Here is a 4,981-nt window from a genome sequence, read left to right on the forward strand (position 1 = left end):
CGATGCAGCCTAAGTTACTGCTCCCACCAACCGCCACCTTACCAAAACTGTGCCTCTGAGCTTAGATTTTAGCTCAAACCCCGAGCTGCAGCAACATCCTCCGTGAGACTGTGGCCTTCACAGGGATAAATTTCCCCATCTCGCCAAGAGTCACAAGTACTGCGCAAAAGGCATGGCTGTGCAATGTGTGAGGGGGTTAAAAGAATTACCTTCATACACAGAGCTGGATTTGATGCACCTCTAGAGACCTTGCAAGTAAAGTCAGTGGTTATTTGCTGTATTGGGCTTGATACGTTTTGGGGTTTTTTTTTAGTTTTTTCTTTTTTTTTTTTTTATGAAGTCATTGAATAGAGCAAATTGGGTGAAATTGGTCTTGCAATGGAAAGTGATGACCTTCACCTGAGAAAGTCACTGTGGACTTTGTTGCCACAATTTAATAATGAAAAAGTGAATAAAGAAAAAAAAAATTGACAAGGAAAGAACAGAAACAAGCGTGAGAATGAGCTAGAGACTGCCCTGAAGAGTACAGTATGGCAGGGGAGCAATCTCTCCTCACTCTGCGTGGCAGAGGAGCAAAGGACTGGCCACTCTATGTCCCCTGTGGCCAGGAAGCTCGTGGCTGGGGACATGACCCATCTGCAGGGCACAGACGAGTCCAGCCTGCTCGACACTGGCCAGCACCTGCTGCTCTTGGAGTAAGAAGAGCAGGTAAAAACCCTGCACTACCTCAAAAATCCCCGCTACTGCATTCAGCTGAAAGCACACAGGTGAAGACAGATAGGAGAAGGAGGAGACAAAATGCAGACCTTCCCCCTGCTCCTTCCGGGCAGGGTCACAGCAGCTACCGAGCACCACATCAAGTCACCAAGAGCTCATTCAAAACTTAGCACTGTGAAACTGCCTTGCACCACTCCGGCACACGTATTCGGCTCCAAGAAAGACCAGAGCCTCACCACACAGCACAATATCGTTTTCCCACTGCAGCACAGCCAAGCCAGAGAGGAAATCTGTGTCCCACTTTCAGATGCCAAACTCTTTGTTCTCCTTCTCCATGGAACCGGAGAGATAATCATGCCCCAGAGCCCTGAGGCTGCTGCAAGGCTCCATTTGTTCATATGCTTTTTTGGGGTGGAAAACAGAGAATGGCAGAGCCAGCTCCGTCTGCAGGAGCTGCACATGAACATTGTTAGCCAGCAGCCCCTTGGCTGAGGTTTTTCCTCAAAATAGTCCAGAAAACGTGCTAATTACCCAGTAAGGACACCATCCCCTGCCATCTAGGATCAGCCTGCAACTAGCTGGACATTATTATCTCTGCTACTTTAACACTGAGATCTTCCTTCTCCTCTCCCTCCTACTTGGGCTAAGCACGATACAGTGGTGCAGAAGGAGCAGCTCTTCCCCCAGGGCTTGTGATATCAGGACATAAGGCAGATGAAGGAAAGGCTGTTGTCCCTGTTGCCTTGGCTAGAGAGCCAAGTGACAGCTCATACAGCCAGGCTATACCAGGGTGCAGACCCTGACCCAGTGGGGCCAGGCACAGCCTTTACTGCACAAGCATCTCCACAGGGATCCAGACATGGCAGTCACTCACTTGCTCTATCCCCAGCAAACAGGACCCAGCGACATGGGGACGTCTCCCCCAAGTACAAGGACATTTGTCGTTTGTTCCTTGCGCCCATTAAGTTTCTCCAGAAGAAAACACATTTCCAGCTGCATGTCTTCAGCCTGATTTTTGTTCTCAGAACAAAATCCCAAACTGTCGAGAGCTTCTCTTGGAGGGAGGAGAACTGAAATTAAATGTGCTGGAGGTCTCCACCAGGTGCTGGCAGAATCACAGCAAGGTCACCAGCAAACTGGGGAGCCTTCAGTAGCCAGGCTGCGGCTGTCTCTTCCTCCACGCAGCACTTGCGGGATGTGGGGAGCAGGGAGAAGGTAGGAGGGGAGGGAGCAGGCGGTTGAGTTTGACTGATTCTCCAGTGCCGTGCAGACAGAGGAGGGACGGAGAGGGCTTCACCCAGGGAGTGAGGCACGTCCTTCAGGGCCAGAGTCTCTTGGAGATAGATAGGAAGGAAGGGCAGAGACATAGTCCCCTGAAACACCCCAGCAGCTGTACAGGCAGAGAAGCTCAGCTCCACTGTCAGAGACCACCAGAGCTTGCAGCACCTCTGTGAAGGGGTGCCAAGAGCCTGAAACGTTGTATTTTGGGTTGATCCTTGGGACTGCAGTGCACAAAGCTGGGAAGGGGTATCTCAGCCCCAGGGAGGGGCAACTGTACAGATCTCTCTTCTATGCATATCACCTAGCCCATCCCCTGAGCCCTACCCACTGGAGACCCTCCCCAGGGAAACTTGCCCCAGGGTTTCACTGAAGTGCTGTTACAGCATCTTTACTGAGCCGTCATTTAAGCTTACTACATCTCCCCCCAGCCCATAGGTACTGTGAGAAGCTTTCCACTTTTTGGACCCCCAATACCACTTTCGGGTGCTGCTCAGGGACTGCCATCCTCCCTCTCACCCTGCCTGGCAGCACCAGCTCCCTGGATGGGAGTGGGGGGCTGCTCACCTGGCAGGACAAGGAGCAGCAACCCCAGCCACCCCCACTGCAGCATGCAAGGGTGATGGCTCGTGCCCTGCTTCTCCGCTGCAGCAGAAACACCCACCCTAGCCCAGGCTTTTACTTCAGGTGAGGGGGTTTTGCAGTGGAGGCTGGTTGCTGCAGCTGCCTGTTAACACCAAGGGGAATCCAGTTAGCTCTGTGTGGTAGTGAGAGGTGGCAAAGAAGTTGCCTTCCCAGCAACTGGTGTCTTTCTTGACCAAGAGGACACTGCAATGGCAATGGCAACTGGCAGAAGAAATTTAGGCATAGCAGTGGTGCAGAGGAGGTTTAAGGGCAGACAATGCCTGCTCCTGCCTTGGGAAATGTGCCCACTTCGCACTGCCCCAGTTGCGTACCAGGCAGGCAGGTCTGCCCGCCATTTGCTTACATCTCCAGCACCTTTTGGGATGCAGAAACCATCCTTCCTCCTGCCTTGGCCTCAGGGTGCTGAGCCCCTCAGCCCCACATCCATCCCAGTGTAGATGGAGGAGAGCTCAGCACCTGCAGCGGCCCTTCCCCAGGGATGCTCATGCGGGCAGGCAGCTCTTCCCTGCCACGGCTGCAATGTTCCCTTCTCTGACCCCAGCATTCACGTCCCCAAAACCAGACATTGCTGTCCCAGTGGATGCACCTACCTCCCGGTGCTGGCCGGTTGCGGGTCCTTGGGGTGCGCAGAGCTGCTCACGGAAACAGCAGCCCGGGGAGGCACATACTGACCTGCTCCCACACGCAGAGGGGAGCTATGAGCCCCTCCTGCCGCAGGGCCCCTCTCCCCCGGCCTCACCCCACGCAGCTCCTCATTGCCCATATCGACGAGCCCTTAATGAGCTTTGAGCTCACGTCCAGTCAAATCAACACCCTGCACGTCGCGGGTGTGGGGCCGGGGGGGTTACCCAGAGCCACTGGAAAAACACACGTCGCTGGGACAGAAAAGGCTCCAAGGGCATGGGCAGGAGGGAGGGCAAGAGCCTGGGCAAGGGGCCTGGTGCCGAAAAATGGGGGAAGCAGAGGTGAGTAGGTTGCATGGGGTTGGTTGCACCCATGTTGCTGCAGCAGTTTCTGCAAGGATGGTTGCAGCAGTACATATGAGGCCACTGTGCACACCCCTTGCGCTCCATGTTTGCAGTCAGACAGTGGTCTTCATCCTCTCTGCGAGGGAGGGCAAGAGCCTGGGCAAGGGGCCTGGTGCCGAAAAATGGGGGAAGCAGAGGTGAGTAGGTTGCATGGGGTTGGTTGCACCCATGTTGCTGCAGCAGTTTCTGCAAGGATGGTTGCAGCAGTACATATGAGGCCACTGTGCACACCCCTTGCGCTCCATGTTTGCAGTCAGACAGTGGTCTTCATCCTCTCTGCGAGCAGGGCTGACTGCAGCCGCACAGAAGATGCAGAGATCTGGCACACCATGCACGGCAGGGAGGCTGGGTCTCTGTCCATGAACCTCTCCTGTTTTCACACAGCCCTGCCCAACACAGCCCTTGCAACACTGCAGCCCTGCAAAGGGAGAACAGGGCAGGCAGGGATTAGGAGGAATTGTCCCAAAGGACACCACAGTGTCACCCGTCAGGTGAACTACTGGTGTGGGTCAGGCTTTTGGGGTGGAGGGGGAAGCCAGAGGAAGAGGGATACTTCTCATTTGAAGTGTCAGGTACTGGCCACCAGCCAAGGAAAGGAGCCACACACAAACGACCTGTTGCTTAGCATGTAAATCCTGTCATTGGCTCTAAAAGGTGTTACACGGAGCCTTTTATTTTTCTTCCTGGGGCCCAAGACAGTTTGCACCCATTGGGAGCACAGGGAAGTCTCTCTCAAAGGCCGTGTGCAGGAGCTGCTGGCTCTGTGAGCATCACCTTGCTAGTGGCAGCATTTTCAGAGGCACAGGGGAAGGAGCCCAAGTGAATTGAAGTTTAATTCTGCCCAGAGATTGCTGGCAAGAATTACACCTTCTCACTTAGCAGCTCCTCTCTTTGCGTTAAAGCAGAGCTAGGTATGCTTAAATTAGTGACAAAAGTATACCTACTGGCTTTCAGCACTGCAGATACAATGCAGCTGGTGACCTGGATTCCCCATGTACCCCCCAACCCATACAAAAGGGCTTGATTCACCCCATCCATGACCCTGCACCAGCTCCCAGGGTGCTCAGGTGGGCTGAGGATATGCCAGCAATCCCACATGTTTTATTCCTCATTAGCAAAACTCACCTTGTTTAAAGGTCCCCTGTGTCTCCTTAGAGCAGGCAATCACACCCATAACCCATCACAGCTAAACCTAATGTGACTCATCTGCCAAAGCCCTTAACCCATACGGATGGGAGGGAAAACATGCTGCCTTACATCTTTGCTGAGGTTGCTCCTTGTGGTCCCATCCACGTCCGTGCTAACATCCTGCC

The sequence above is a fragment of the Cariama cristata genome, unplaced genomic scaffold, assembly GCF_000690535.1.
Source record: "Cariama cristata isolate BGI_N322 unplaced genomic scaffold, ASM69053v1 scaffold21472, whole genome shotgun sequence".
Taxonomy (NCBI): Eukaryota; Metazoa; Chordata; class Aves; order Cariamiformes; family Cariamidae; genus Cariama; species Cariama cristata.